The 10,715-nt window shown below is 43.7% G+C and overlaps 1 pseudogene; it reads left to right on the top strand.

Moving 5' to 3' along the window:
• Nucleotides 1–577: 577 nt before the first annotated feature.
• LOC121405252 lies at nucleotides 578–7,605 on the top strand (annotated as a pseudogene).
• The last annotated feature ends 3,110 nt before the right edge of the window (nucleotides 7,606–10,715 follow it).

The following is a 10,715-nucleotide window of genomic DNA, read 5'->3' as shown; positions in this document are numbered from 1 at the left end:
TTATGAAATTATCCGTGAAATTCCGTTAAATTTAATGAGAAGTCTCACAGGTGATTTCATATAGGATATTTCAAAAGAATCACGAGTGATTTCATATGGGATATTTCGAATGAGTCACGAGTGATTTCATATAGGACACTTTCGGAAGTTTCCCGAGTGAAATCACTCGTGGCATGTCCCCAGTGAAATCACTCGTGGCATGTCCCGAGTGATTTCACTCCTGGCTTATACGTATAAGCCACCGGTGAAATCACTAGAAAATTCAGTGATAATTTCATATGAAGTTTCACGAGTGACAAAAGCGGACATGTCCATACAAATTTCATCTGGAGTTTCACCAGTGAGTCACCAGTGGCAGAGGACATGCCATTAGTGATTCACCGAATGAATCACGAGTGAAAAGTGACTTGTAACTGCAGGGTACACACACATATATAGACACGCAGCCACAGTTGGTGTGGTACACATACACAGGCAGAAAAGGCGGAACAGACAAGCAGAAAATAACCGTTGAGACACGCAGAGACAGGCAGAAAAGACACGCAGAGACACGGTTTTGTACCGAAAAAAAAAAATAATGAACACGCCGCAGCCGCTGCATTGGAAAGAGAAGGAGATGGCAGAAGCTGTAGCAGGAACGTCGCGCCAGAGTGCAAACGAGATGGAAAATGTTGGGAATATGGAAAACAAAGGTGAGGACAAAATTGATCGGATGCTAAGTTTAAAAGTGCTAGCTGAGGAGGAACGAGAAGTCCAAAGAAAAGTCGCTCCAGATAATTTTGGAAAAGTTGTGAATGAGGGTGATGGCAAATCGGTCCCAATAGAAAAATGGTTCGAGATTTTTGAAAAAAATGCCGACGCATATGAGCTTACTGAAAAGCAAAAGTATGTGCATGCCAGAGGAAAGATGATCGGTGCAGCTAAACTTTTTCTAGAAGCTGAAAGCGTGTGCACCTATGGAGAGCTCAAATTCGTATTATTGGAGGAATTTACATTTAGCTACAATAGTGCAGACATTCATCAACAGCTGCAAGAAAGAAAGGAGAAGAGTAATGAGTCGCTGCATGAGTACTTGCTTCAGATGAGAAAAATAGCTGCAGTTGGACATGTTGAAGACGTGGCTGTCATAAGCCATATTGTAATCGGTTTGGATATAAGAAACAAGTATGCCATGTATCGATGTAAATCATCGATATCATTCGATATCTACGAGCGTTTGAACATACCGAAGAAAAAGGGCAATAAAGAACAACATAAGCCGAATTATAAACAGCAAAGTGGGTCAGGCAGTAAAAACGAATACTGCTATAATTGTGGATCAGGAGAGCATAAACGCAAAGATTGTAAAGCCGATGTTTTAAGTGTAATCAGAATGGTCACATTTCGCGTAACAGTCCTTATGAAGCCGATAAAGTTGATACAGTACGAAATGTTTCAGATCGCAATCGCATGAAAAAAATTCAGATAAATGGCATTGAAGTCGACTGTCATGTAGATACAGATTCAGATGTAACCATAATCAAAGAAAATGTGTTAAAGAGAATGAAAAACGTTGAACTTTTAAAATGCAAAACTACGTTGCGTGGTCTTGGCCATATAACAACGAAGCCTGTTGGATACTTTAATGCAGAGATTACGGTGGATAAGATTCAGACTAACCAGAAGTTTCTAGTCGTACCCAGTAGCCAAATTGATTTCGATGCACTGTTGGGACACGATTTCATCGAAAAGTTTCGTTTCGTCGCTGATATGAAAGAATACACGTTTTCGAAGCTGGGCGAAGATCCTAAGTCGATAGATAAGTATGCTCTTAATATAATGTCACTGAAGAGTCATCCTTTGTAGCTCCACCGCAATATCGCACAGACGCTGAACAGATGATAAAAAGCAGTTACCAGATGCCCACAGAAGTGCCAAAGCAGTGTGCAATCCAACTGCAAATTGTTCCCGACGGAGTAATCAAGCCATTTCATCATTCTCCGAGTCGTTTATTCACAGACGAAGCCAGCGCTGTAAAGAAGCAAGTAGAAGAATGGATCGAGAAAGGAATCGAACGCAAGTCATCTTCAAATGTGGCAAGCCGAGTTGTAGTTGTGAAGAAGAAAGATGGTACACTTCGAGTTTGTGTAGACTGCAGAAAATTGAACAGCATGGTATTGATGGACTGTTTCCCAGTCCCGATCATGGAGGAAGTCTTGGAAAAGCTGGAGTCTGCTAAGTGGTTTACCATAATGGACCTTGAAAATGGATTTTTCCATGTTCCAATCGAAGAGCGGCCTTCGTCACGAAAGAGGGATTATTCGAGTTTTATAAAGCGCCTTTCGGATTTAAGAACTTGCCAGCTGCGTTTATTCGGTTTGTATACTATATTTTTCAAGAATTGATCAACTCTGATGTTATGCAGCTTTATATGGACGACATTATTGTTAACGCCGCGTTGCCCGAGCTTTGCATGAAGAAACGAAATTGGTTCTATATACAGCTGCGCAATTTGGCCTAAAGATCAAGTGGAAGAAATGTAGCTTGATGCAGCCCCGCATTAACTTTCTTGGCCATATTATTGAGGACGGGAAAATCTGGCCCGGCAAAGAGAAGACAGCAGCAGTTAGTCAATTTGCTACGCTGAAGGATATCAAAGCAGTTCAAGCGTTTCTTGGACTCACAGGTTTTTTTAGAAAGTTCTACTCAGTAAAGAAGCAGTTTTCAACATTGGCGAAGCAGAGAAGCAGTCGCTAAACACCTTAAAGAAGCGACTTGTAATTGCACCTGTATTACATATCTACTCACGAGAAGCGACAACGGAACTCCACACGGATGCGTCCAAGGAAGGTTTCGGAGCTCTATTGTTGCAGCAGTTTGATGGCAGTTTCCATCCCGTCTACTACTGGAGTAAAAAGACTACAGAAGCTGAATCCAAACGTCACAGCTTCTATTTAGAGGTCAAAGCAGCATACCTCGCACTCAAGAAGTTTCGTCACTACCTGTTGGGGATCAAATTTGATGTTGCTACTGATTGTGTGGCGTTTAAACAGACAACAACCAAAGCAGACATACCGAGAGAAGCTTCCCAGTGGATCCTGTATATGGAGGACTTCACATTTAAGCAGTACATCGCCCAGGGGACAGAATGAGACATGTGGACTGTCTCAGCCGTTGTCCACAAACTTGCATGGTTGTGACAACGGAGTTGACAGCAAGGATAAAGAAGGCGCAGCAGAATGACGATTTCATAAATTTCACAGTAGAGATCCTGAAGCAGCACCCATTCCAAGACTACAAGCTAAAAGGAGGTCTTCTCTCCAAAGTTGTGAATGCCAATGACGTATTGGTTGTCCCAAAGCTGATGGAAAGAGAAATCATTCAAGGATCGCACGAAATCGGTAATTTCTCCACAGCGAAGACGATGCACTCAATTCAGTAGCAATACTGGATCCCGCATCTTAAAAAGGAAAGTAGCAAAGGTAATTGCTAATTGTATCCGTTTTATCATTTTCAGCTAAAAATTGGGCAAGCAGGAGGGCTATCATTTTCATTTGATCATTTGGGCCCAATGGACGCGACAGCCAAGCAATGTAAATACATTTTTGCTGCGGTGGATGCGTTCTCCAAGTTCGTCTGGCTGTTTCCAACCAAGTCAAGGGGATACGAAGAAGTTGTGAAGAGGATGACTGATTTGTCATTTGTGTTTGACTTTCCCAAACGCATAAACAGCGATAGAGGAGCAGCGTTTACATCCAACGCATTTAGCGAGTTTCTCAACGAGAATAAAGTCGAACATGTGTGGACAACGACAGGTGTGGCGAGAGGCAGACAGAACAGACAGATTGAACGGGTGAACCGTTCAATTTTGGGCATCATCGCTAAGTTGTCGGTCCAGGAGTCGTCCAAGTGGTACAAGTATGTGCCACAGGGCCAGATGGCGATTAATTCGCATATCCATTCAACATTGAAGTCGTCGCCATTCGAGGTCATGTTTGGGACTAAGATGCATATCCAAGCTGAGAGTCGACTATTGGAGGTACTCAACGAGGAGTTGGTTGCGCAGTTTAACAACGAGCGCCAAGAGCTGCGTAACCAAGCGAGACACAACATCGATTAGGCACAAAAGGTCTACAAGCGCAATTACGATAAAAAAAACGTCGAGCTGAGCACGGCTACAGAGTGGGAGATATGGTGGCAATCAAGAGGACGCAGTTCGTCGCAGGTCGCAAGTTGGCCAGCGATTATCTAGGCCCATATGAAGTCGTTAATGTAAAACGTAACGGTCGCTATGACGTCAGAAAGGTGGCAAACGTTGAAGGGCCGAATATTACAGCAACGAGTATTGACAACATGAAGCTATGATGTTCTATATCCGAAAACGATGAGATATTATCACCTGGGACAGATCTTCTTCGGCCGAATGTAAAGAGTAAGGGTATCAAGCGGATATGACATGACATTAATTTTAAGATACTATCGGTAAGATGTACCGATATAAGGTAGAAGGCGATAGCGCAAGGCGATAAGAGGAAGTCGATAGTCAGAGTCGGTTTTTGGAAGTAGCAGCGGAAGGTTGTACGGGAGTTATAAGAACAATTAATCAAGTTGACCTGTTTTTTAAATCATGTAATCTCTAACTGTATTTGAATTAATAATAAAACAATTCTATATTATAAATCTTACATATGTATATAACTGCTCACGTAATTAGTTACATTTCTTAATAGAAAATTAGGTGTGAGTTACATATGGCTGATTTACATGTTTTTGCTTGATATAATTAAAATATCAGCCATATGTTTTTGGTAAAAGCCTAATAAGTGGTTCGTTTTTTAAGCAGCGTTTGCACGCAACAGCTTGTGGGTAGGTTTAAAAATAGAGGCAAATGAGGCATTGGCATTAATTAAGACTGCCCTTTGCGTTGCTTTGCACCAGTGCAAAGTTGTTTCAAAAGATTCCTCATGTTGTTGCCTCTCCTGTGCTGTTTTCGCAGATTTTATTAGGTCTATTGAAAGCCGCTGCTGTTGGAGGAGTTTTGTTCTTCTCCCACTCCTTTTCTTTTTGGGCTTCTCTGTTGGTTTTTGGCGAGCCCTATACTCAGCTATTGTGAGTGCGCGTTGTCCATCGGTTGAACACAGCTCGAAAGCCTCTTTTGGGCTTGGCTTGTCCCTTTGTTCGATAGGAGCAGCATTTACCAGATCCGTCTCCAGCTTGATTCCCACGATTGCGCAAGGGCCGTCAGGCCTCTCATGCGTTTATTAATTGTGCCAGCGGCGGTGAAAGGGGCGATCCTTTGCCTCTCTCACTTTACGGTGGGCGCTCTTAGTAGCGCTGTCGGTGCCTTTCTCAGGTCTTTATCTTCATATATTATTTTTTTTTTTTGTCTTTTTTCTTCTGCTTCGCCTTTGCCTCTCTCACTTTACGGTGGGCGCTCTTGGTAGCGCTGTCGTGCATTTCTCAGGTCTCTTTCTTCATATATTGTCGACACTGTTTTTCATGGTTTCATTATGTTATTAGATGGGTTTTGCATTTGGTTTACATTTATTTTTCTTTGTTGATTTCTCATTGAGACAAATATTAATAACGTTGCCCGAGCTTTGCATGAAGAAAACGAAATTGGTTCAGATACAGCTGCGTAATTTGGCCTAAAGATCAAGTGGAAGAAATGTAGCTTCATGCAGCCCCGCATTAACTTTCTTGGCCATATTATTGAGGACGGGAAAATCTGGCCCGGCAAAGAGAAGACAGCAGCAGTTAGTCAATTTGCTACGCTGAAGGATATCAAAGCAGTTCAAGCGTTTCTTGGACTCACAGGTTTTTTTAGAAAGTTCATTCCTGGGTACGCACAAGTTGCACGGACGCTCACAAATCTACTCAGTAAAGAAGCAGTTTTCAACATTGGCGAAGCAGAGAAGCAGTCGCTAAACACCTTAAAGAAGCGACTTGTAATTGCACCTGTATTACATATCTACTCACGAGAAGCGCCAACGGAACTCCACACGGATGCGTCCAAGGAAGGTTTCGGAGCTCTATTGTTGCAGCAGTTTGATGGCAGTTTCCATCCCGTCTACTACTGGAGTAAAAAGACTACAGAAGCTGAATCCAAACGTCACAGCTTCTAGTTAGAGGTCAAAGCAGCATTCCTCGCACTCAAGAAGTTTCATCACTACCTGTTGGGGATCAAATTTGATGTTGCTACTGATTGTGTGGCGTTTAAACAGACAACAACCAAAGCAGACATACCGAGAGAAGCTTCCCAGTGGATCCTGTATATGGAGGACTTCACATTTAAGCAGTACATCGCCCAGGGGACAGAATGAGACATGTGGACTGTCTCAGCCGTTGTCCACAAACTTGCATGGTTGTGACAACGGAGTTGACAGCAAGGATAAAGAAGGCGCAGCAGAATGACGATTTCATAAATTTCACAGTAGAGATCCTGAAGCAGCACCCATTCCAAGACTACAAGCTAAAAGGAGGTCTTCTCTCCAAAGTTGTGAATGCCAATGACGTATTGGTTGTCCCAAAGCTGATGGAAAGAGAAATCATTCAAGGATCGCACGAAATCGGTAATTTCTCCACAGCGAAGACGATGCACTCAATTCAGTAGCAATACTGGATCCCGCATCTTAAAAAGGAAAGTAGCAAAGGTAATTGCTAATTGTATCCGTTTTATCATTTTCAGCTAAAAATTGGGCAAGCAGGAGGGCTATCATTTTCATTTGATCATTTGGGCCCAATGGACGCGACAGCCAAGCAATGTAAATACATTTTTGCTGCGGTGGATGCGTTCTCCAAGTTCGTCTGGCTGTTTCCAACCAAGTCAAGGGGATACGAAGAAGTTGTGAAGAGGATGACTGATTTGTCATTTGTGTTTGACTTTCCCAAACGCATAAACAGCGATAGAGGAGCAGCGTTTACATCCAACGCATTTAGCGAGTTTCTCAACGAGAATAAAGTCGAACATGTGTGGACAACGACAGGTGTGGCGAGAGGCAGACAGAACAGACAGATTGAACGGGTGAACCGTTCAATTTTGGGCATCATCGCTAAGTTGTCGGTCCAGGAGTCGTCCAAGTGGTACAAGTATGTGCCACAGGGCCAGATGGCGATTAATTCGCATATCCATTCAACATTGAAGTCGTCGCCATTCGAGGTCATGTTTGGGACTAAGATGCATATCCAAGCTGAGAGTCGACTATTGGAGGTACTCAACGAGGAGTTGGTTGCGCAGTTTAACAACGAGCGCCAAGAGCTGCGTAACCAAGCGAGACACAACATCGATTAGGCACAAAAGGTCTACAAGCGCAATTACGATAAAAAAAACGTCGAGCTGAGCACGGCTACAGAGTGGGAGATATGGTGGCAATCAAGAGGACGCAGTTCGTCGCAGGTCGCAAGTTGGCCAGCGATTATCTAGGCCCATATGAAGTCGTTAATGTAAAACGTAACGGTCGCTATGACGTCAGAAAGGTGGCAAACGTTGAAGGGCCGAATATTACAGCAACGAGTATTGACAACATGAAGCTATGATGTTCTATATCCGAAAACGATGAGATATTATCACCTGGGACAGATCTTCTTCGGCCGAATGTAAAGAGTAAGGGTATCAAGCGGATATGACATGACATTAATTTTAAGATACTATCGGTAAGATGTACCGATATAAGGTAGAAGGCGATAGCGCAAGGCGATAAGAGGAAGTCGATAGTCAGAGTCGGTTTTTGGAAGTAGCAGCGGAAGGTTGTACGGGAGTTATAAGAACAATTAATCAAGTTGACCTGTTTTTTAAATCATGTAATCTCTAACTGTATTTGAATTAATAATAAAACAATTCTATATTATAAATCTTACATATGTATATAACTGCTCACGTAATTAGTTACATTTCTTAATAGAAAATTAGGTGTGAGTTACATATGGCTGATTTACATGTTTTTGCTTGATATAATTAAAATATCAGCCATATGTTTTTGGTAAAAGCCTAATAAGTGGTTCGTTTTTTAAGCAGCGTTTGCACGCAACAGCTTGTGGGTAGGTTTAAAAATAGAGGCAAATGAGGCATTGGCATTAATTAAGACTGCCCTTTGCGTTGCTTTGCACCAGTGCAAAGTTGTTTCAAAAGATTCCTCATGTTGTTGCCTCTCCTGTGCTGTTTTCGCAGATTTTATTAGGTCTATTGAAAGCCGCTGCTGTTGGAGGAGTTTTGTTCTTCTCCCACTCCTTTTCTTCTTGGGCTTCTCTGTTGGTTTTTGGCGAGCCCTATGCTCAGCTATTGTGAGTGCGCGTTTTCCATCGGTTGAACACAGCTCGAAAGCCTCTTTTGGGCTTGGCTTGTCCCTTTGTTCGATAGGAGCAGCATTTACCAGATCCGTCTCCAGCTTGATTCCCACGTGCGTTTATTAATTGTGCCAGCGGCGGTGAAAGGGGCGGTCCTTTTCCTCTCTCACTTTACGGTGGGCGCTCTTAGTAGCGCTGTCGGTGCCTTTCTCAGGTCTTTATCTTCATATATTATTTTTTTCTTTTTGTCTTTTTTCTTCTGCTTCGCCTTTGCCTCTCTCACTTTACGGTGGGCGCTCTTGGTAGCGCTGTCGTGCATTTCTCAGGTCTCTTTCTTCATATATTGTCGACACTGTTTTTCATGGTTTCATTATGTTATTAGATGTGTGTGATCGTATTTCGTCGCACTTGAAATATGTCTGGGAATGTTAATTACATAAACACTACAACAAAGTGTTACAGTGTGTGGTCCCTTGAGTACTGTTGGTACAGTGGGTATTATTTATATGTGCTTACTAAAATAGGGTAATAGACCCGCCCTTCTACGCCGTTGCGTAGCCGCTCCAACTCTCTCAGCTTCCGCATGACCTCTGATGCGTACTCAGATGCTCGGGACCAGTGTTTTTCGCTACGTAGCATCTCGCTCGTGAGGGCACCCGCACTTACCGAGTCTCCTCCTATGTCCAACCGCTGCTCTGCGAACCTTCGGCAGGTGAAGAGTATGTGCTTCGCGCTCTCCTCAACACCGCACATCGTGCAGTTTGCGTCATCGACGTGCCCGAATCTACGGAGATAGCTTCTAAAGCAGCCGTGCCCGCTTAGGAGTTGGGTTAGCCAAAAGTTGACTTCTCCATGCCTCCTGTTGACCCACCCACAGATGTCCGGAATTGGGGTATGCATCCATCTTCCCTTTTGTAATGTGGCCCAGCGGCTCTGCCACCTAAATAGGCTTCTTTCCTTCGCCGCAGTCTTTATTTGTCTCCTAGCTGCCGGGGAGCGATTTTGAGTGAAAACGTCGAGCTCCAACGAGATTTTCCTAGCTTCCTCGGCTAGTACCACCACTGGGAGCATTCCGGCGATGACCAGAGCCGCTTCTTCCGAGAGGGATCGAAAGCCGCAGCAGACTCGCAGGGCTCCCAACCGGTGCGTCGTGTCTAGCCCTTTTCTGTAGGACTTGATCCTCGCCGCCTCAGCCCAGATTGGGGCTGCGAACATCATGACCGCCTTTCGGACTGACTGAAGCAGGAGTCTGCGGCCTTGTTTGGGTCCCCTCGTGTTAAGCATCATGCGTATCAGGGCCCTGCCTAGGACTGCTGCCTTCTTGCTAGCTGCTTCGAGGTGCCCCCGGAAGGAGAGGCGAGTGTCCAGCAGTACCCCAAGGTAGCGAGGATGTGATCTCGACGGAGCCATCTCGCACTGTCGCAACCTCCACTTTCTTGCGGCTGGAAATCAATGCCGCTTCCGTCTTGTGTTCACCCAGCCTTAGGCCCACTAATGTCAGCCACTCTTGGATCACGGCCACCGCTTGGTTATATCTGGCCTTCACTTGGCCAGGAAGTTGTAGCTTGAGGATTTTTTTCATACCTGTACTCAAAAAAAGTTTATACCCCTTAACTGTATTTTTGGTAAAACTGGATGTGTGCAACGCAGAGAAGGAAACGTTTTCGACCCCCATAAAGTATTATATCCTGATCAGCATCAATAGCCGAGTCGCTATAGCCATCTCCGTCTTTCCGTCCGTCTGTCCGTCTTAATGAGCGCCTAGATCTCAGAGACTATAAAAGCTAGAGAAACCAAATTTGGTTTCCAGACTCATGTAATATCACACTACTACTTTCAAAATTTCGCCCCGTCTCCTTCCGCTCACACAAAGAATGAAAATCTGTGGCAGGCAGAATTTTGAAAATACGAGAAAACGAAAAACGCAGTATCGTAGAGAATGACTATAATTTTTATATATTACATTTTTTTGCTACATCTGCTATCTACATCTACATATACATCTAAAATGTATATTTTACATCTAACATGTAGATTATACATGTACCATTTAGATTCTACATCTCCTCCGCTAGGGGTTGCTCGGGCACTGAACGAGGCAGAGTGTGCGAGCGAGAAAGAGAATGAGTAGCGTGAATCTGGCTGGTAGAGGCGAGTCAAGCAACTGAAAACTATTTTCTTCATTCTGGCTATAATTATGATCCGATCTGAATCAGATCGGCAATCTGTTAGATATGGTCATTTTTTACGATACTGCGTTTTTAGTTTTATCGTATCTTAAAAATTGTGCCTGCCACAGATTTTCGTCTTTGTGGGGGCGGAAGGGGGCGGGGCGAAATTTTGAAATACACTTGTAGCAGTGGGATATCACATGAGTCTGGAAACCAAATTTGGTTTCTCTAGCTCTTATAATCTCTCAGATCTAGGCGCTCATCAAGACGGACAGACGGACG

The sequence above is a fragment of the Drosophila obscura genome, unplaced genomic scaffold (genome assembly GCF_018151105.1).
Source record: "Drosophila obscura isolate BZ-5 IFL unplaced genomic scaffold, ASM1815110v1 contig_87, whole genome shotgun sequence".
In the NCBI taxonomy this organism is placed as follows: Eukaryota; Metazoa; Arthropoda; class Insecta; order Diptera; family Drosophilidae; genus Drosophila; species Drosophila obscura.
Note: the sequence above shows the minus strand (reverse complement) of the source record. Positions and strands in the feature narration are given on the sequence as shown.